Source organism: Manis pentadactyla, chromosome 9 (assembly GCF_030020395.1).
Source record: "Manis pentadactyla isolate mManPen7 chromosome 9, mManPen7.hap1, whole genome shotgun sequence".
NCBI classification, from domain to species: domain Eukaryota; kingdom Metazoa; phylum Chordata; class Mammalia; order Pholidota; family Manidae; genus Manis; species Manis pentadactyla.
This window is the reverse complement of record NC_080027.1, coordinates 32605096-32629188: the sequence shown is the minus strand read 5'-3', so window position 1 is coordinate 32629188 and position 24093 is coordinate 32605096. Positions and strand designations below refer to the sequence as shown.

The window sequence follows — 24093 nt, the reverse complement described above, 5'->3', positions numbered from 1 at the left end:
TCTGTATAGGGGAGTCAATGATCAATGCACAATCATTAATCCACCCCAAGCCTAATTTTCATTAGTCTCCAATCTTCTGAGGCATAACAAACAAGTTCTTACATGGAGAACAAATTCTTACATAGTGAATAAGTTACATAGTGAACAGTATAAGGGCAGCCATCACAGAAACTTTCGGTTTTGCTCATGCATTATGAACTATAAACAGTCAGTTCAAATATGAATACACATTTGATTTTTATACTTGATTTATATGTGGATACTACATTTCTCTCCTTATTATTATTATTTTTAATAAAATGCTGAAGTGGTAGGTAGATACAAGATAAAGGTAGAAAACATAATTTAGTGTTGTAAGAGAGCAAATGTAGATGATCAGGTGTGTGCCTGTAGACTATGTGTTAATCCAAGCTAGACAAGGACAATAAAACATACACGGATGCAAAAGATTTCTCTCAGAACAGGGGGGGTGAGGTTCTAAGCCTCACCTCTGCTGATCCCCAATTTCTCACCTGATGACCCCCCTGCGACTGTGCCTGTCTTAGGTTGTTCCTCCCTTGAGGAATCTTACCCGTCTCTGGCTAACCAGTCATCTTCCGGGGCCATACAGGGAAATGTAAAGTTGGTAAGTGAGAGAGAAGCCTTATTGTTTGAAATGGTTAGCTTTTTATTTCTTTGCATATTTATGCCCTGTAGCTTCTATGCCCAGCATTTGTCTTGAGGTATCTTTACCACTTGGAAGAATTATGATACTTGGTAAATTTGATATGAGGCACGAATTCTATTTAAGGGTAGTAATTAGGAAGGAAGAAGAAAAGCTATAGAAGTAGCAGGCGGAAGAAAACATGGGAAGATTATTTCTTTGACATATCTTCTTGTAGAGTAACCTCAGCATGTATAGGTTTTAAGCTACTACTTAAATTGCGCACACACATTAACATAATAGGAGTATAGTTACATAACCAAAGCATATCTGTAATTACCAGCCATCTCCAGTGAAACCAAGAAAACCAGTTAGGCACCTTAGGCATTTGTGAAAACTTATCTATGATATGGTGGATATTGTCCAACTGAACTTGAACAGTCTGAGAGAAATCAGACAAATTAAAACAACCCATTCCTGGGGACTGCTCACATCCCATATGTTCTTTTAACAGCAAATAGTCTGTAGTTGTAAGATTTTGGAGCGCTACAATTTGCACTTCTCCTAATTCTTGGTTGAGTTCCAACAGTATAGATCCAGTCAAATTTGTTGTTTTACTGTATGCACAGGCCAGCTTAGATATCTCCTTCATTCCCATGGCAAGTCCAGGAGCTGGTGGGATGAGTGCATCTACAGCTGTAGCAGCGCGTGGATCTTTGTTGGGGTTTTTTGATGATCATCTTCTGGCATGAGTCTTCCAGAGAGTGCTGATGTTAGAAGTTCTTTTTCAAATCATATCTTAGTTCATTTTCGGGGTAGCCCAATTAGGCTTTGATTCTCTGTATAAACACAAACAGACCCTTTGCCTACACTTTTATATGCCCTTTATACCCTTGTGTAGAACTCATTGGAGGTTACCACACAGGAACTGCTTTTTTTTTTTTTTTTTTTGGTATCACTAATCTACACTTACATGATGAATATTATGTTTACTAGGCTCTCCCCTATACCAGGTCTCCCCTATAAACCCCTTTACAGTCACTGTCCATCAGCGTATCAAAATGTTGTAGAATCACTACTTGCCTTCTCTGTGTTGTACAGCCCTCCCTTTTCTCCTACCCCCCCATGCATGCTAATCTTAATACCCCCCTACTTCTCCCCCCCTTATCCCTCCCTACCCACCCATCCTCCCCAGTCCCTTTCCCTTTGGTACCTCTTAGTCCGTTCTTGAGTTCTGTGATTCTGCTGCTGTTTTGTTCCTTCAGTTCTTCCTTTGTTCTTATATTCCACAGATAAGTGAAATCATTTGGTATTTCTCTTTAACTGCTTGGCTTGTTTCACTGAGCATAATACCCTCCAGCTCCATCCATGTTGCTGCAAATGGTTGGATTTGCCCTTTTCTTATGGCTGAGTAGTATTCCATTGTGTATATGTACCACTTCTTTATCCATTCATCTATCGATGGAAATTTAGGTTGCTTCCAATTCTTGGCTATTGTAAATAGTGCTGCGATAAACATAGGGGTGCACTGATCTTTCTCATACTTGATTGCAGCATTCTTAGGGTAAATTCCTAGGAGTGCAATTCCTGGGTCAAATGGTAAGTCTGTTTTGAGCATTTTGATGTACCTCCATATTGCTTTCCACAATGATTGAACTAACTTACATTCCCACCAGCAGTGTAGGAGGGTTCCCCTTTCTCCACAGCCTCACCAACATTTGTTGTTGTTTGTCTTTTGGACGGCAGCCATCCTTACTGGTGTGAGGTGATACCTCATTGCAGTTTCATTTGCATTTCTCTGATAATTAGTGATGTGGAGCATCTTTTCATGTGTCTGTTGGCCATCTGTATTTCTTTTTTGGATAACTGTCTGTTCAGTTCCTCTGCCCATTTTTTAATTGGGTTATTTGTTTTTTGTTTGTTGAGGCGTGTGAGCTCTTTATATATTTTGGACGTCAAGCCTTTATCGGATGTGTCATTTTCAAATATATTCTCCCATACTGTAGGGTTCCTTTTTGTTCTATTGATGGTGTCTTTTGCTGTACAGAAGCTTTTCAGCTTAATATAGTCCCACTTGTTCATTTTTGCTGTTGTTTTCCTTGCCCGGGGAGATATGTTCAAGAAGAGGTCACTCATGTTTATGTCTAAGAGGTTTTTGCCTATGTTTTCTTCCAAGAGTTTAATGGTTTCATGACTTACATTCAGGATTTGATCCATTTTGAGTTTACTTTTGTATATGGGGTTAGACAATGGTCCAGTTTTATTCTCCTACATGCAGCTGTCCAGTTTTGCCAGCACCATCTGTTGAAGAGACTGTCATTTCACTATTGTATGTCCAAGGCTCCTTTATCAAATATTAATTGACCATATATGTCTGGGTTAATGTCTGGGTTCTCTAGTCTGTTCCATTGGTCTGTGGCTCTGCTCTTGTGCCAGTACCAAATTGTCTTCATTACTATGGCTTTATAGTAGAGCTTGAAGTTGGGGAGTGAGATCCCCCCTACTTTATTCTTCTTTCTCAGGATTGCTTTGGCTATTCGGGGTCTTTGGTGTTTCCATATGAATTTTTGAATTATTTGTTCCAGTTCATTGAAGAATGTTGCTGGTAGTTTCATAGGGATTGCATCAAATCTGTATATTGCTTTGGGCAGGATGGCCATTTTGACGATATTAATTCTTCCTAGCCACGAGCATGGGATGAGTTTCCATCTGTTAGTGTCCCCTTTAATTTCTCTTAAGAGTGACTTGTAGTTTTCAGAGTATAAGTCTTTCACCTCTTTGGTTAGGTTTATTCCTAGGTTTTTTTTTTTTTTTGATGCAATTGTGAATGGAGTTGATTCCTGATTTCTCTTTCTGTTGATTCATTGTTAGTGTATAGGAAAGCCACAGATTTCTGTGTGTTGATTCTGTATCCTGCAACTTTGCTGTATTGCGATATCAGTTCTAGTAGTTCTGGGGTGGAGTCTTTAGGGTTTTTTATGTACAGTATCATGTCATCTGCAAATAGTGACAGTTTAACTTCTTCTTTACCAATCTGGATTCCTTGTATTTCTTTGTTTTGTCTGATTGCCATGGCTAGGACCTCCAGTACTATGTTAAATAACAGTGGAGAGAGTGGGCATCCCTGTCTAGTTCCCGATCTCAGAGGAAATGCTTTCAGCTTCTCACTGTTCAATATAATGTTGACTGTGGGTTTATCATAGATGGCCTTTATTATGTTGAGGTACTTGCCCTCTATTCCCATTTTGCTGAGAGTTTTTATCATGAATGGATGTTGAACTTTGTCAAATGCTTTTTCAGCATCTATGGAGATGATCATGTGGTTTTTGTCTTTCTTTTTGTTGATGTGGTGGATGATGTTGATGGACTTTTGAATGTTGTACCATCCTTGCATCCCTGGGATGAATCCCACTTGGTCATGGCGTATGATCATTTTGATGTACTTTTGAATTCAGTTTGCTAATATTTTGTTGAGTATTTTTTCATCTATGTTCATCAGGGATATTGGTCTGTAGTTTTCTTTTTTGGTGGGGTCTTTGCCTGGTTTTGGTATTAGGGTGATGTTAGCTTCATAGAATGAGTTTGGGAGTATCCCCTCCTCCTCTATTTTTTGGAAAACTCTAAGGAGAATGGGTATTATGTCTTCCCTGTATGTCTGACAAAATTCCGAGGTAAATCCATCTCGCCCAGGGGTTTTGTTCTTTGGTAGTTTTTGGTTACCGCTTCAATTTCATTGCTGGTAATTGGTCAGTTTAGATTTTCTGTTTCTTTCTGGGTCAGTCTTGGAAGGTTGTATTTTTCTAGGAAGTTGTCCATTTCTCCTAGGTTTCCCAGCTTGTTAGCATATAGGTTTTCATAGTATTCTCTAATAATCCCCTATTCTCTAATAATCTCTAATAATCTCTAATAATTGTATTTCTGTTATTAGAGAATAATAAATAATTCTCTAATAATCTCTAATAATCTCTAATAATTGTATTTCTGTGGGGTCCGTCGTGATTTTTCCTTTCTCGTTTCTGATACTGTTGATGTGTGTTGACTCTCTTTTCTTCTTAATAAGTCTGGCTAGAGGCTTATCTATTTTGTTTATTTTCTCGAAGAACCAGCTCTTGGTTTCATTGATTTTTGCTATTGTTTTATTCTTCTCTATTTTATGATCAGTATACTTATCATACAATCCATTTCTCTAATGCATATGTCAGATTAGAAACAGGAAGTGTTTGTGTATACATACATATAAATACATGTATGTATATAACAACAGCAAGTGTTCTAATGTCTATTTGCAACATACAGATTTTTGGTTAACATGCAAAACAAAACAAAGCCTGCATTATCCAGCACAACACAGATGGAAGGGACTATGAGTAGGAAGCAGAAAGTGTTCAAGGGAGGAGGTGATGACCCACTCTACATATTAAACCTGAGGGGATGAGTGGCAGAGTTAGAATGTCCTCAAAGATGTTCTTGATCAATAAGAAAATGTCAAGACCAGAAGGAAAAGCTGAATGTGAATGGATGCATAAGAAGTGTTTAGATTACAAATTAGATAACAAAAAGCCAAGTGAGAAACACTGGAGGTTAGGACACATTGATTGCAAAATCAGTAACAATATCAAAAGTACAGCCTTGAATGTGTCAGAGGCCAGACCAAAAAAAAAAATTTTTTTGAGGAAAACATGTGAGACTATACCTAGAGGAGAAATATATGTCAAGCATTTAATTTTCACATCAATTCTTTGAGATATATTTAATATTCCCATTTTACATTAGAACACTGGGGCTTAGAGAAGAAAAGTAAATTTTCTGAAGTCATACAATTATTATGGTGAATTTCGAACACAACTTCTTAGAATCAGATTCAGAATTGGAGCTATCTTGACTTAAAAACCTTGATCTTTGCTTTCCTGGGAAAATTTCCTTGCCTTTGAAGAAAGAACTATATAGGTATGGAAAGCATGTTCAAGAAGTTTAAGAAAAGAAAATATCATGGAACCTTAAGCCTTTTCTTTCCTGCAAGCCAGGTGAGACTTCTCTTATTTCAGCATCACAGTGTATTTCAAGACCACCAGTTAATGGGACACTCAGGCTCATGGAGCTTTCTAGTAGCTACTTGTGGATCTTTGACATGATCTCTGTATCTTTTTTCATTTTTGTATTTTTCATGACATCAAGTACAAGGTGATCCAGTGAATGGTAGAAAATGAACACATAAATACACACACACACACACACATCCTTATTTATTTAGCAAAGGATGCTAAAAGGAGGCCACACCGAGTAGAAACAGTTAGAGCTTATCTCACCACAGGGGCTATGGCGACTAGCTGTATTATTCATGCAGAGCAGGATCTTTCTGCATCCAATAAGCTTAATTTTATGCTACACTACATCCTTTTATACTTGGCATTTACATCACTATTCGGGAAGAACTTACACAATCCCCTTAATGGGATATCTACAGATATCGGGAATGTCATGATTCTCTAGCTACCTCTAACGTTCTAAAATCTTCAAGTCTGTTTTCACAGTATCCCATTCATAGTGCCAAATTCTATTTCAGTTAGGGTTCTTTGGGTTGAAAGCAATAGAAATGACTTAAGCAATACAGAAAATGTACCATCAATTTATCATCATGGAACCATTAAAATAAATCCTAAGTAAGGAGGCTCCAAGGTGAGAACCCAACACTACTAAGGACTCAGATTCTTTCCACCCTCAGTGTGTCAGCTTTGTCCTCAAAGAAGCTCCTGTTATGATGAAAAGATGTTACTGCATTTTCCAGCTCCCTAAATAAATACAACAATATCCATCTTGTGTATCCTTTTTAAAGAGAAGAAAATCTTTACCAGAAACCCCTCACCAGACATTCTGTTTGGTCTAAGTGGCCAGGATTGGGTCACATGCAATGGAAAATGTAAGCTGAATGAAGAAATAAATGTTGTCTGTCTTTTTCACTTCTTTATCCCCAGAACTCAGAACAATATTTGGTACCTGGCTTAGAGTTAAACAACCTGTAGCAACCTATTTCATTTTATAATATAGTAATAAAATTAACAATAGGAATAGTGATAACATAGCACATCTGTTGAGACTATGAACACTGGAATATTCCTTCCCCTCTTTTAGGGCCTCAGATGAACATAATTGGCTTAACATAACCCAACATTCACAACACACTCCTATTGTTGCTGCATGTATGTATGGCTCACTTGTTTATCCACTTAATTTACTGCTAATGTGATAGATACTGATGAACTCACCACTCAAAAGTTAGGGTCTTCACAACCTACCTCTCACTTTATGACCACCATTCACATTCCTTGCCTGCCTTTACCCAAGATAACCAAGATGAATTATGTCTCAATGTTTTCTTGACTTTCTTTTGTATATAGTTTCTTACATCTATATGTATTCCTAAAAGTATTTTATTTCAGTGTTTTCCACTTTACAAAAGTAATCAACTTTAAGTAATATTTTGGGATTAACTTTTACTTAATGTTATATTTACTAATATTCACCCGTATTTTTGAATGTCACCAGAGTCCATTCACTTTGACAGCTATGTTCTATTTTGTGAACATACCAACATAGATTCCCTCTCTTGCCTGTTAATGAACAGTTGAGCCATTTTATTTTTGCTATTGTAGAAAAGGCTGCTGTGAACATTGTCCCAGAGCTCCAATTGTACATATGCAAGAGTTTCTTTGGGGCATTTACACCTCAGTGTGGATTTGCTGGATCATAAAGTACATGAATATTCAATAAAGTAAGTAAAACCAAACTGTTCTCCAAAGTGGTTGACCCAATTTACATTTCCAATAACAACATCTAAGAAAGCCTATGGCTCATATCTTCTCCAATATGTAGTATTGTGATATCCCTGATTCCACTTGTTTTCTGTTGAGTTATTTGTGCTTTCTAAATTGATTTGCAGACAATTGCATTGACACACACACATCCACATCCACATATGCTTGACACAACCCCTTTGTTATCTGTTTCCTGTATCTGGGGAAAGCAATTTATCTGTGCTTTAGTTTTTCACTGTATAGAATAAGGGGAAATATGGTACCTATCTGTGATGGTTAATTTTATGAGTCAACTTGACTGAACTAAGAGCTGGTAAACATTATTTCTAGGTGTGCCTGTGAGGGTGATTCCGGAAGAGATTAACACTTGAATCTGTAAGATAAAAAGTCAAGACCACCTTTTCCAATATGGGTAGGCATCATCCAATCCATGGCAGGCCTGAAAAGAACAAAAAGACAGAGGAAGGGCAAATTTGATCTCAGCTTGGGCTGAGACACCCAACTTCTCCTGCCCTCCCGATTCACAGAATTTTGGATTCAGACTGGTACTTATACCATTGACTCCCTGAGTTCCCAGGCCTTATGGTTTAGACTAGAATTACACCATTGGATTTCCTAGACCTCCAGTTTATGGGTGACAGATTATGGACTTCTCAAGTTCCATAACCACAAGAGCCAATTCTTAATAGATCTCTTTGCCTGCATTTATCTCTATATCTGTGTCTATGTCTATGCCTGTATTTATATCTACTATCAGTTCTATTTCTCTGGAGAACCCTAATACACTACCAAATAAGTTGGGTGGGTTTTTTTTTTTTGAGGAATAAATTAGTTAATATATGTAGAATGATTCGAAGAGTACCTGATACATAGTGAGGGCAATTAAAACATTAGCTTTTATTACTGGAATTACTATAATACCTTATCTCAATTAATGTCATGAAATTCTATGAAGTATTAAAGTTATCATCCTCACTTTACAAATTAGCAGGTTGAGGCTTAGAAAGATTAAGTAATTTGACTAAGATCATATAGCTAGGATATGGTAGGGTTAGATAGAATATCCAAACCGTCTAAAAGAAAGCTTTTATAAACACCCTGCCATACTGCTTCTTTTTACATCATGAAATTGAAAAACTCTTGTAAGACTTTGCAACATGGAAAGACAATAGAATGTAACACTTTTGACTACTATGCTCATTATTTAGAAAATACAGTTTCTACCTTGCAAAACAGTTATTAAAATTCAGGATGATCAATATAATGTATGTAGCTTAATAGACAGCACATAAAAGGTGGTTAATAAATACTAGTTATGACTATTATTATCTCATAATATCACCAGCTCCAGTGTGACAGATTTTCTCTTCATTTTATCAATGGGAAAAGTGAAACTCCAGAAAGGTAACTTGCCCAGGGTTAATACTACAGAGTTATTATAGACCCATAAGCCATCCAATTGTAAAGCCTGTGTAATCTAAAAAATGCTGCATTTTACTATAAAAAAGGTTGAATTTCTCCAGTCCAAAGGACAAGGATTCTATCACAGAGATGGAGAAATATAAGTATCAACAACTTTTAAGAAATGGCCTAACAGTAATGGAAAGATTAATTCAAATTTCAGGCAAATTGATCTGCTTAAAGCATTTTACTCTGAGTGTTTACTCTTATTCAGGAATCATATCATTGTTTCATGATGCAAAACAGAACACTAACATAATCCCATGGCAACATTTTTTTTTAATGATCAGCTTTATCCTCTTTACCTCTACCAACTTAAATAATACAATAATCTTCAAATATTTGAAAGTCTTTGTGGTGAAAGATGAATTAGATTTGTTCTGTATGGCTGCATAAAGAGATCTATGACTAGCAGCAGACTGTATATGGAAATAATATTATTAACAACAATAATAAGCTAACTTATTTAGTATTTATTACCTAGTGGACACTGTGCTATGTTCTTCATTTGAATAATCTCATTTAAGTCCAACAGTAAAGCAAGCGGTAAGGTTCATTCTGCAGGGATGAAATAGAGGCTGAGAGCTAAGGTAAATAATTTGTGAAATAATTTATGACCGATGAGCAGTAGATACTGACCTAGAATTGCTGGAGTCCAAAATACATATTCTCTACCATAACGGCATATGCTTAATAGAAAGAAAGGCTTTGAAACAGAACTTTCCAAATACAATAGGATCCCTATCACTAGAGGGAAAAAAGAATGGCTGGGAAACCCTATGACTGGTATTTTACTGAAAAGATTCATTTATTTATTCATTCCACCCATATTGATTAAGTGCCTACTATGTAGAAGTCATTACTTTACAAGTTAAGGATTAAATGAAAAGCAAGATTGTTTCAGGAAAGTGGATTTAAGTGTGAATTAGAAAAAGGAACCCAATGATTTTTTAGTTTTTCTAGTCATATAATTCTGTAACCTTTTATTTCCCTTACTCCAAATATTGCCAGTTCCTAAAGTAATTAAAACAGAAGGAACTTGTTACTTCAGCTACTTGATTTTTCTCTTTCCCAATATCTATACTCCATCCCCCCTATTCAGTAGACTTGATTCAAACAGGCTTAGATGCTACTCAGAATTGAAGTGTGAAATCCAGGCATTCCTACAGAGCCCTTGACAACTGATGCAGAGACCTCAAGCTGTGACACATCACGAACTGCCCATCTCCGAAGTATTTCATATGCTCTCACTTACCGTTTCATCAGGAAAGGAAGATTATCTATTTTTTCTGCCTGAAATCATTATTTCATTTCCTGTCTTCAGGCTGGATAGCTTATTTATTTTGATAACAAAAAAATATAGATCTTTTGTTTGGCTCTCCCTAGGAAGTATTAGGAGACATTGCCCTTACTAATTACCAGGCAAACTGAAAGAGTAAAACAAATTCAACTCAAAATATAAGGATTTTCTTTTTCTTTTTATAATTGTGGTAAGATCACTTAACATGAGGTCCACCTGCCTAACAAAATCTTAAGTGCACCATGAAGTGCTGTTAACTATAGACACAATGCTGTACAGCAGATCTCTAGAACTTATTCATCTTGTATAAATGAAACTTTATACCCATTGAGCAACAACACCCCATTGCCCCCTCCCTCCAGCCCCTGGCAACCATCATTCTACTGTCTGCTTCTACGGGCTTGATTACAGACACCTCATATCACAGTGATCCTGCAGCACTGGTCCTTCTGTGACTGGCACATTTCACTTAGTATAATGTCTTACACGTTCATCCATGCTGTTGCATATGACACAATTTCCTTCTTTTTTATATATAGTATGTAATTAGAAAAAATTTATCTATCTTGGGGTTATATGATGAAATTTTTATCAGCTTTTTCAGAACTTTAATTTGTTGTTAATCTTTTACCCATTCTAAACAAACACTGACATCCATGTCTTTAAAAAAAAAAAAAGGGACAAGGACCAACCTTCAGTATCTGATTCTTTCATAAAAATCTATTGAATTATTCAATTATACACTTTGGGAAGATATTTTTATAACTGAAGTGGTTTTGAAAAAAATTATTCATGGTCATTTTCACATTATGTGGTTTCTGGTAAGGATATATCCACAAAGGAGGCTGATTCCACAGTCATCAGATTCCATTTATTCTGTGCATTTTGATTGGAGAGTGGCAACTGATTATTATAAGGTTGGGCAGTAAGCATTATGATCCAATCAATCTGTATTTTATCAGACAGACGTAGGTCACACACAAATGAAAAGCAAGAGAATACTTTGTGGGCAAGGAAAAAGGCTTCACTTTCAACGACTACATCATTCCCTAAAGTGGCTTTGCAACAGTGGTCCACGGGGCTTTGAAAATAACATACACTGGAGGCTCACCTTTGGCCCTTCTAATTCAGGAGACCTCGGCTGAGCCCAGATACCAGAACTGCATTTGGAGCCTTCAGATGAGTCTGATGTGCATCCCCAGGGGAGAACCACAGATTTCCCTGGTAGAGTCCAAAGCCCTTAGCATGGTCACTAGGGCCGTGAGTAGCTCCTGCTCAACACCACATCCCAGCCGCATGTCCAAACTACTTCAGTACATATGCCTCAGGAATACTGAGCTGCTTGTGGTTTCTTGGAAGCATCGTGCATTTGCTCATGATGTTCTCTTCCCTGGAATAAGCTTTGCCCCTTGTACACTCAGAGCTTTCTATTCCTATTTCAGGACCCAGCCCAAGAGTCATCACCTCTCTCATACTTCCTTAGTGACTCCCAAGAAAATTAATCACACCCTATTGTAAGTCCCCAGCCTATGTTATAATTTTAAAAAATCACTGAAATTAACACATTATATCATCATTATTTGTTTGGATCTCTGTCTTCAAATGTCAAGGCTGTGAGCTTCTTAAGGCCCATAACTTATTCATCTTTTTATCCATAATGCTTAAAAGAAGGTGTGCTATTTGACAGGTACTAAATCCATATGTTAAATTACAAAAAAGAATGAATTAATAAAAGGCACCACCAATTATCCAATTTTCTAGGCTAGAAACCTGAATCCGAGACTCTTCTCTGATATTAAGTTGTCACAGTCACAGTTCCCACCGTTATATTTGTACTAATGATTTACTCCTCTTCTTCTCTACTGTAAATGCATACATTTTCTTCCATGTACTAGTGCCACCTTCATGCCCTTGTATGATACCCCACAGTCTTCAGCAAAAAGTCTCAACATCTTATCATGCCATACATATCTTGTCTGCCCTGTGTCTATCTGCCTCTAAGCCCCAATTCCTACCATTCCCACAAACACAGCCTATAGTCCACTCACACGGAACTACTTGGGCCTCCAAAATGAACATTAACCTCTCTTCTGTGCTTTTGTACATATTCCTTCCCTTCTTAGAAACACCTTCTTCTTTGCCTGGAAAGATTCAACGACCATAAAAAAAAAAAAACTTAGCTCAACTGCTTACCTTCCCTGGACAGGCTCAGCTCGTCATCACCCTCTGGACTGGGTTAGATGCACAGTCCACCTCTGGCTTCCCATAACCCCCAGGGCATCTTCCTAGGCTAAGGTCATTGCCATCGCTGACTTACTTGTCTGTCTCTCCCAGCAAACTAAGAAATTTTCCGGAGAAGAAACTGGCACTTAGTACAAGCAATTTTGTATGATTCTGACAATCTACAAGCTGTATCTATAACATAGATACAAGGCTTACCTCACATCAATTTGTTTAAAATATATTTAGCTTGAAGAATGTAAGTACAGTTTTTCTTAAATTAATATCACATGGACAACATTGTAATGAGAAATGAAGTTTGAGAATTAAAAATCAAGAGCCATCTTATCCAGAAAATGACTTCTAAGGGAACTTTCACAGAATACACGTACAGAATTGAAGGCCTTTCATAATCTAACCACAGAGCTAGACACAGGGGATCAAAGATAACTGAGACATGACTCTTGCCCTCAAGGACTTAACAATAAACAAAATAGGAAACAAAACTACCAGTGTTAATCAGTGCTCTTCTGGCATAAACATGTGATCAGGAGCAATTTTTGCCTGAGCCATAGAAATGTAAACAAACTTATGTTTCCCCCGGTTTCTTTTTTTATGATTGTGAATCCTGTTTGGTTAAAAAGATGGTTTTGTAAGAGTCTTTAATTGGCTTGATAATTCATTCATTTAATAAATATTTCCTTCCTGTGTCCCACATCAAGCCCTTTGCCAAGCATAGAAGGTACAAAAAAACAAATGATACTTTTCCTTAGAGGCATTTCTAATGAAAAGAGATAGATACAATAAACACAGTCAACCTAAAATCAAAGTAAACAACTCTGTGTGGGGATCATGAAAGGCTTCTCAATGAGGATAACATTTAACTTGAGTTTTGAGGGAGGAGTTGGGAGTGGAAATGTTAACTATTAGGGGAATCTGTTTTTACTGTGCTGCTAACCAATATGAGCCTCTGGCTGCGCACACATAGTTAACAACCTGTAAAAGTGACAACTTCCCTAGAGTTGGGTGTTGTAGCACTCTCTCAACTGGAATCACTTAGATTATTTTCCCAGGGATTGAATTTAAACAAAAGCTCTCCCAAAATAGATTCCTCAGAAGTGCTAAGTGCCAAACTATTTGTTTTCTGTATTTCACACATATTGACTAAAGGATTTTCAACATACTTTTGTATGAGAATTTGTGTGGGAAGACTCAACAAACTATTTTTCTATACCATAAAAATCTTTGACTTAAGAATAAACTTTTTGTCCCGAGATCTTACTCACATGGGCTTTTTGGTACCTTCTAAACTTTAAAAAGCAGCGACTCATGGAGGAGGGAAGAAGTCTCACAATATTTTTAAAAAGTAGAAGACATTTCAGAGAACAGTCACTGAACACATTTTAACCTCCTAGCTGGGACAAGTAAGGAGGAAGACTCATGCAGTATACCAATTTTGTTCATTATTTTTCTTTTTAAATTTGATTTTTCTAATCATAAATAAATAGATGCACATTGTGGAAAATTGGGAAGATACAGAAAAAATAACAATGATCGTAATTGCTGTCATTTACTGGAAACTTTCTCTGGCCCAGTTTGGCTTCACAAATACATTACCTCATATAATCCTCACCACAATCCTATAAGGTAAGTAGTATAATCATCCTTATTTTATAGTAAAAGAAAAGAGGCTTAGAGAGACCTAGAGGTACCAGCTCGGGGTAGACCTGAGGACAAACTTAAGATGTCTTGACTCCAGTGTCCTCACACTTAATCATCTCCTACAAGGCCACCACCACGTCATCTAGTTGCATGTTTTTGCTCTTTTATTAATTAACTTATTTCCCTCTTCTATTAATTAACAATTAATTCATTAATATTTCATTATGTATCAGTGCCAAGTAGGAGCTGGAAATACAGAGGTAAGTGCAGTCTCTGCCATCACAGAATCTTTATTCTTATAGAAATGATAGAATTTGTACAAGGAATTACAAATGTGATAAGTGTAATAAAGGAAAAGTGTGGAGTGGTTTAATACAGGGACCAAATCTAGTTGGGTGGGTCACAGAGGGCTTCCCCAAGTCATCTCTCTGTGTACTTACTTACACATAGTTGAGTCACACATTTCTGAATTTTCAGTGTTACTTTGTTCATCTAACACTATATCCAAAGCATTACCTGAGCAATTAAATCTTACTTGTTTTAACTGTTTACATAATATTTAGACACGGGAGTGCATCCATTAACCATTTTCTAGTGTTGGATATTTTAGTAGTCTATGTTTCTTTGTTATAAACAATAATATGATCGGTAACATTTTGCATAAAGCTTTTTCTATGTAAGATTTTCTGTATGTCAGATAACTTCCTTGGGAAAAAGAATCCCCAAACTGGAAGACTGCAAATACCTAGAGTATTATAGGATCTCAAAAACACATTTGCTGGATAAGCAAGTATGTAGATGAATGGAATAAAGGAAAATGCTCATCATTTCAGTTTGAAACAGAAGTATGGGTGTTCTGAGGGGGAAAATGGGTCTCTAAACAGTTCTTGTTGTAACTCAAGTCCAAATGGTCATTGACAGCAAAAAAAATGAACGGCCATTAGCACTTCCATCAGTTACACCTCTATTTGTAATTTTGTACAGAATCACATTCCTTCACTAGCGTAACACAAGACCCTTCTCTTTGATCATCATTGCCCAGCATCAAAACTCTGAATGCCTCATAAACCATCAATAGGACATGCTAGCTGTGAATTTCACTCACACTCCTTACTACCTCCACCAAGGGAGAAGAGCTTTGGAGAGTGGCTATGTGACCATGGACATGTTTCTTAACTCCTTAGCTTCCAATTTCCCTAATTTCCATATCTAAAAAATTAGGAATAATATCTTGAACTTTGTGGCTAAGAGCATTAAGAGATAAAAGAGGACTGCTACACACATACTCCATATCAACTGTGCCTCAGTTTCCTCATATGTTATATATAACATCTAACAGTGGTGACTCAGCCTTCAGATCATCTTTCAAGAAAGAAGAAAATTGTAGGGGGAAAGTGAATAAGGGTATGATAACTAAAGATACAGGGTTTCTTCTTGAGGTGATAAAAATGTTCCAAAATTGTCCACGGTGATGGTTACATGTTATCTGTGAATAAACTAAAAATAACTGAATTGTACACTTTAAATGAGTGAACTGTATGGTACATAAAATATACCTCAATAAAGCTATTAAAAAAGAAAGAGCAAATAAGTTATTAAGCAGCAATAACATCCTTGCTATACAGATTCTAGCCTTTGTAACACTGTATTTTAACTATTTTGATAAATATTTATTAAGCACCTGATATGTGCCAGGAATGATTCTGATGGCAGAGTATAGCGACATATACTTCAAACAAAACCTTACGCTACTGGAGTTAACAATAAGTTACAAAAATAGACATAAAAAAAATCAGGCATGATGGTGTTAGTAAAAAAAATAAGAGAAAAGGCTAAAAGGTGTTTTTATTTTAAATAAGATGACCAAGGAAGACAGCTTTGTGGAGTTAGCCTGTGAACAGAAAACTGAACATGCAATTACAGTAGAAGAAATTGCAAATACAATGGGCTTGAGATAAAAATCAATGTGGCATATTCAAGAAATAGGAAAAAGGCAGGTGTGCCTGGAGAATATTGAGTCCATTATCTTCAAGTCAGTGCTTCTGCCAGCCCAGATACCTGCTTTTACCTTACAAAATGACACAATTTCACCTGGAATAATTTGGAATTATAGAAACACTTTAGGGAATTGGGGATATTACCAAAATTCTCCATCTTAGAGGCATCCCAGAGCAGCACAAAACTCCTAATAATCTATGGTCTTCCTACTTCTGTTGGAATAAAAAAGCCCCTAAAAATTCTTCATCAAAGCATCATTATTATCCAAAATACATTTATGAATATATATGAAGTTTTTTAGAGTATATACATTCATAAATGATTCTCTGTCTACAGTTCATGAAATATGTGGAAATTTAAGAACCATTTCACTTTTGGATCCATCAAAATCTTATTCCTCTATTCATTACCTGTATCCTACAATACCTTTTCTTCCTTCTGATAGTCTACCAATTTTTCCGTATTATCTTTTTTATCTAAATCTTCTTCCCTTTTCCCACAATTTTCCTGATCTGAAACCATCTTCCCCCCTCTGATTTCATCCAAAAGGTCACAGTTTCCTTTAACCATAAGCCCACCAAAACAGGAATACATACCTGGCAGGTAGATTTTATAATCTGGCCTTGGACTGACTTACAGATAATTATCACAAATTTCCCCAAACTCTGAAAGAAAAGGCAAATTTACAAGACTTCAATAGTATTGCAACTCAGTATTCTAGTATCTTTGACCTAAAATCACTAATACATTTGTTTTAGTAAGTCCATTTGATTTTTGGTGCTAAAGTCTGACCAAAAAAAAAAAAAAAAAAAACATCTTATTGGAAATACTTGAAAAAGATGAAGTTATTTCTAAGGTCCACCAAACAGAACAGGAATTTTAAAAAAGCACAAAATGTGGGGCAACACTTACTGAGAACTATGCTTGTTATGTTTTAAATATATTATATATAAAGAATGACTAGATATAAACCCAGTCTTACAAGCAAAGAAAGAGCAAATTCATCAGAATCACCTTTTCCATAACTCCAGTTAATATCCAGGGGGAGATCCACAGGCAGATGTTTCTACTGCATTATTCTCATTTTTTATGATTGGCCTTAAATGCAGGACTTGGTATGTAAAAAAATACCAGAATGGGAAACAGTTCTCCTAACAGACCTTTAGCATTTGCCCAAACATATTGAGAAAGTCTTAGAACAAAAAACAGAGTTAATGGCTTTACAAAACAAAAGTGAATGGCCCCTTGTCATCTTGGATTCCCTCAGACAAAAATACCCATGATAGATCATTGGGATTATCCATGATTTGGGATGCTTTGAAAAGTATAATGTAATTCTTTTTAAATACAAGATGGGTCCCCATCAAAAATGATTAAGTAGTTAAGAAACTTCTAGATGCCCTAATGCTGACAAAGAAAGTAGACACTCTAAAGGAAAAATTATCTTAAAAATAGATGATCTAGAAACTAACAGACTCTAGCTCATCATTATGTCAAGTAGACAGTCCTTATAAAGGTACTTGCCCCTATGAAGCCCCTCATACCCAGATTTTAGGAGGGTTCAAATAAGCCACTATAGAAAGCCAAAATTCAGCCCCAACATCAAAGAACAAATTCTGGAAACTATATAAATTTAAGTTATATGGTGATGAGTTCTGGCATTCCCAGGATAGTTGACTGGTAGCACCAGATGACCTCAAACGGAACCATGTTAGGATCCTTCATGAAATCCACACCACAGCAAGGACAACGTGGCCACCATTACATACCAACACAGTTGGGGGAATTTGAGAAAAATGAGAGGATATCTCTACTTCATGTCTTACAAGCCAAAACATAATCCTGGCAAAACCATAAAAATGGAGCATGAAAGCCCCAAAACTCAGGGTCTATTTGATTCTCAAGAAGGAATTTCACTTTTTAAATTCAGGTTGCTGCATGCTTGTTTTCAGCATCATTAAAGCTGTTCCCTGTCAAAGAGCAACCTCTTAACAGCATCAGAAAACTATTTGGTGTTTCTTACATGGTAAATTTCCACTACCTTCCCAGTAATAACCATACACTGGGACAGTCATTAAAGAGTTCTGTAAGGTATTTGCACACACTTTGAGACATCTCTACTTTTCAGGCAAAATAAAAAAGACAAATGAAATTGTCAAATTAACACTAGTCAATTTTTCAAAAACATTCGGGTTACCCAAGGTCCTGACCTTAACCTAAATACAGTAATATCAACTCCTTTTGAAGTTCATCTTTTCTTGTGGTCTAGTAACAAGCCAGCTACACACCTAGAAATGTAACTTGTAATCTTAGCCTCTGTCCTGACACAAGAAATATGGCCAAAATACTGCCAGGCACTCATATAGTGCACTCAGTTTTATGAGCAGATATGGTCAGTCTGCCTCAAAGTCCAGCCAGCAATCCTTGCATGTCCTAAATCCTGAAGAACTGTTCTCTGAAAGATATCAGAGACAGACAGACACCCTCTTAACCCCAATGGAAAGAACATGATCAGGTTCTGTTAACAAATAGCAAAGCAGTAAAACTCCAAGAGTTGAATCCTTTGATCCATGTCTCACAATTAAAAAGTCACCATTTATCCTCAGAACACAAGTAGCCCATCTCAACAGAGACCTCAAGTGGGGAATTCTTGGAAATTTTCCAAAAATATAAAACCTTTGGTGGAAGCTATCCACATTATGCTATTAATTAGCTTGATCTAAGCATCCTGGGTTAGTACTCTCCTTTCCCTTTCCTGCTCTGATATTACTCAGCTGGTTATAGACTCACCTACTATGGAATTAATCCAAAATGATAGGTACTTAGGACATGTGGATCACAGTAGACAAGAGAAAAAGATATGTATTTATTAACCTTGATGCTCTAAGGAAGTTACCTGGTTACCAAAATAACAGAAGAAAAGTAAATGAGAGACATCCATTTCCCTGTTTAGAAGTAAAAATCACTAACTTTATAAAGTGGTCCTACAGTTACTTGATAGAATAAATAAATGAGAATAACCCAACATTTTTTTATATAAATTGGTAATGAATGATCAACAAATAGGTTATTTTTTTTAAGCCTAAAAATAACCCATATTACTTAATGAATAAGGAGATATCACAAATGAATGAAGAAATCAAAGATTATTCAATAAATACTACCAGGACAATTTAAACCCTAATGAAGTTAGACCTTTATCTACTACCATATACCAAAATAAGTTCTGTGTATTAAAAAGCCAAATGTAAAATAAGAAATCATTTAAGACTTTAAAATATACTTTAAAATGTACCTGATTCAGAACTTTGATTTAGGTCATAACAGGAGAAAAGGAAAGAAAATCAGGTACTTGAGCACCTACTATGTTGGAATTAATGAGCATTGGGCCCATTACCTACATTTTTCTCATTAAGCCCTCACAAACTCCTAGAAAATGGATGCTAATATCTTCATTTTACAAATAAGGAAGCTAAGGAAGACTAAATAATCTGCTAACAGTTATTTCTCTGATGGAAAGATGATTTTCTTATTTAATCTTTACAACAAAAATTACATCAATTTTCCAGATGAAGAAAGGAAGGCAAAATCACAAAGCTAGGATATGGTAGACTCAAAATTTCAGACTCAGTTTGGCTAATTCTAAATGGGAGCTTTTAGCATTTATACTATTTTGTCACCACTTCATACAATGGCACACTCATAGTGAACTGTCCATTCCTGACCTAATTATTACTAAGATTTGAACTAATATCCGTCTGGTCCTAAAGTCTACCTACTTCAGACTCTTATCATACTGCTTCCTAAATTTTATTGGGGTTGGTAGATGCATAGATGTACTAAAGAATAAAAATATTCAGTAGATTTGATGTCCATTGGACATTGAGATTGAAATGGCCTCAGTTCTGGGTTGAAGTTATATTTATTCAGGATTACATTGAAATTACACAGGAATGGCAAAATGACTTATTCTAAACTACTCTTCACCCTCCAGCTGGTAATTTATTATTGTTAACTTACCGATATTTTATGAATATGTACTGAATAATGCTAAGTCAACAATTTTCTTTAAATAAAAGGATGATGGATATTGAGCAAAGCCACACAATCAATTTTTATCTTCTGCCTCAAAACACAATGTCACCATGTGACAGGTTGATTTGCACTGACATTAAATGTCAGTTTTGTGAAGTTCCACAGTGATGCATGCAGGATTGGCACCAGGACTGGTGCACGCTTATATGTCAGTGGGCAGCAATAGAACAGGTACACCTGGCAATGTAAAAAAACAAGCAAACCAGTAAAGCATGATGGTTAAGACCATAGCCTCTGGAGCCAGACTGCTTGAGTTCAAATCTCAAGTCTATAATTTTACTGGCTGTGTGAGCCTGGGCAGGTTATATCACCTCTCAACTCTGAGATGGGGATAATAGTATCATCAGCAGAGTTTTATTTTATGAAGTTTAAAGAGCTAAAACTTCTAAAGCACTTAGAAGAGGGCCTGGCATGTAGAAAACACAATATAAGTTTATCTAATACGGCTACCACCTGCCATCAAAAGACTTTGGGAAGGTGTAGTTTATACTGTCGCACATAAACACGTGTTTAGAAAGTTTCTTGCAATTGGCGTGAACTTGGATATGAAGAAACCCGAAGGGGGTATCCTTTCACAATATATATGTATATCAAATCACTGCACTGTACACTTTAAATATATTGTAATTTTATTTGTGCATTTTAACTCGATAAAGCTAGGGGGTGGAGAAGCATGGGAACAGGGCAGGTATTCAAAGAGAAGCAGCAACTAGAACACAGGGAGCTCCTCAGGTGTGTTTGCACAGATGGGTTCTGTGAGTTTTCCCTGAATCCTTCCGGTTAATCTTTTTCTTGATCTACTTTGAGTAAGTTTAGGTACCTTCCATCATGAAGATCCCTAAGTCAGTCACCTGGCTAACAGGTAAACAGAAAGAGAAGAGAGAACAGAGAGAGCTGTGAAGGAAGCCCTTGCCCCAGCCAGCAACAATGTGCTCATCCATGTCTCTGTTGGCCCAAAATAGTTCCTTCAACCTCTCTGGTGGATTATCTCCCATTCCCGAGCACAGATGACCAAACATTAACCCAAGTTAACTAGCAGACCCAAAGCTCATAGCCCCTGTTAATATGTAAAATCTTGAAGAGAACATGAGTTAGATAGAAGCTTGAGTTGAATGAAGTATGGACTGAAGATTTTATTAATAACTAAGGTTAGAAGAAGGTGAGAAGTTATGTTTGCATTTAATTCAGTTTACTAGAATGTGGATGGTGGATTGGAAAACAAATTAGAAGTAATCTTTATCCCTCCAAGAAGGAGAATAAAAGCCACAGCAAGCCAAGCTCCCAGGGCACAAAAAGTAATGAATTTCAAAAGTCCATGGATTTTTTTCTTTCTGTTCAAAGACATATCTTTTGGGGATTTTTTTATTTCTTGGTTTCTTCTCTCAGCATCAAGATTTTCTAAATACTATACTAAAGGATTTTTTTTAAGTCACATTTCTTTAAATCCAGGTTCTTTCTGCCACAATATTTTCTGTGGCCTTCCTTGTTTTTAAAAAAAAAAAGAAGGGAGGAATTTCAAAGGAGTCACCACATCCTTCCTCATTATATAATGAAACTCTTCCAAATGTAAACTCCCGAAGAGGATTTATCTATTTGTATCCTCAGCACCTAGAAGAGTACTTAGCCCATTATAGGCTCCCAATAAATTTTAACTGTTATTGAATCCATGTTATTATAATAATGATAATAAAATGAAGCTCTCTGATCACTAATGCAAAAAGTTACAGAGGAAGCTTGTTTGCTTTGGAACCAGAATAGACAACTAGTTGTGTTTCCTTAGCTGTTAAAGAGTACTAATGAAGGACATGGCCACATGGTTTACTAAATACAGTTAGTATCAATTGTTTTCTATTGAATAAATTCTCATAAATTATGCATTGATTGTTTTGCCATTGTTTGGGGATTTTATTGTGCTTCTTAGCATGTTAACTTAATATAAAATTCAATTATTTTTATTTTCTATGAAACTGGTACTCTGAAATATGGATGAAAGGTAGTGTCCACTAAGGCACACCAACTTCAAGCAGACAGAAAAAAATGTGTATGTTGAATCTCTATGATAAAAATCATGAACTCAAAGAATTACAAAATCAGAAAGATGGAAGTCATGACATCTACTCCAGTCTTTTAAGTTCTGGCATAGTAAGAAAGATCTACATATCTGATAACACTAAGATTTAAAATTTCTTGAATGTCAATGGTAACTTTTAAAAAGACTAAAAGGAAAATAAAATTGCAGGAAGTATCATTCAGGGAAATAACTATAATACATGAAAGCCTTATAAAGTAAGAAATCACTAAGATATTAATAGATTAAATAAGCAGAACACACTGAATAATTTATAAGAGAAAAAGCAACTAATAACCAAATATACATATACAATATATGTAATATATAACTCCCATTATAGTAATATAGTAATTAACTCCTTGTAGCAACAATGAGTCGAATGAGTAAAGAGTAGAATGTTTCATAGTATAGTGTCTTTAGTGATTTTACAAATTACTAGCTAGTGAGCAATCAAACAGTAAGTCTTCTATTTAACTGGTAGGGTTATATACTATTTTAAGCCTTTGGGAAACTTTGGAAATCAAGAACTCAGAAACCATTTTACTGACAGTAATTATATCTTCAGGAATTCAAATTACGGAAAAAAGTTAAATCCAAGTAGAAGTTAATCATAAAATTATTCACACTGATTTTTAAAATGGAAATAAGCAACTTAATTATCCTAGGGAAATGGTGAAGTAAACACTGATATCAATCAATTCAATGAAGTATCATGTATCATTAAAAATTATAGTTTTGCAGGATCTCGAAGAGATGTCTGCAGCCCCATGTTCACTGCAGCATTATTCACCATAGCTAATGTGTGAGACCGACCTAAGGATCTATCAACAGATGAAAGGTTAAAGAAGATGTTGTATATAATACAAGCAATGGAATGTTATTCAGCCATGAGAAAGAAGGAAATCTTGCCTTTTGTAGTAACTTGGATGAATCTTGAGGCTATTATGCTAAGTGCAATGTCAGACAGAGGAAGACAAATATTGTATGATATCACTAACAGGTAGAACCTAAAAAAGTCAAATTCAGAGCAAAGAGTCAGGGGCTGAGGGGTAAGGGAAATGGGGAGATATCAGTCAAAGAGTGTAAACTCCCACTTTTAAGATTAACAAGTTCTGGGGATTTAATGCACAGCATGGTAATTATACTAATACTGTATTATGTACTTGTAAGTTGCTTAGAGTATACCTAAACTGTTCTCACTACAAAAAAAGAAATGGTTATTATGTGATGGGATGCTGGTGTTGGCTAATGCTATGGTGGTAATCATTTTGCATCACATAAATGTATCAAATGATCACCTTGTACACCTTAAGACTTATACAATGTTATATGTCAATTATATTTCAATAAAGCTGGAAAAAAAATTGGTATTGAACAGTTTGAAATGCAGATCAAACAGAACTAAACAAAACAAGATACAAAATATATTATGTGGATTTTTATTACAATACATAAAATACATATGAAAATTTTCTGGAATGAAATTTGCCAACTAATAATAGTAATGACAATAACAATAGCAACATGAAAACCAAGCTAAGTACACAGAGATCCATTCAATTCAAATTAACCCAGCCCACACCTGAAGAATCAGGAAAATATTAGCTACCAAAACAAATAAATAATAAATCTATCTTCAAACATGTAAGAATTTGAAAACATAATGAAAATTGGGTCAATAATTCCACAGGCCGCAGAAACTTTCTGTGGTAAAGTAAGAGTGGGAGAGAACTAAAGGAGTAGATTTATGGCAAGAAAAAAAAAGTAATATCTTTTTAAATGTCTTTTTAAAGTTTGCAAAAATTATATTTTATTACAAAAAACCTGGGCT

General features: G+C 35.8%; 1 long non-coding RNA gene across 1 annotated transcript in view; it reads right to left on the bottom strand.

Annotated features, from left to right (window-relative positions):
* The window catches only part of LOC118917543 (uncharacterized), a 228038-nt gene extending 210668 nt beyond the window's left edge, over positions 1–17370 (bottom strand). Inside the window, exon 1 of the long non-coding RNA XR_005026839.2 lies at positions 16693–17370. This is a non-coding gene — a long non-coding RNA (uncharacterized LOC118917543). The remainder of the gene's footprint in view (positions 1–16692) is intronic.
* Positions 17371–24093: the final 6723 nt, after the last annotated feature.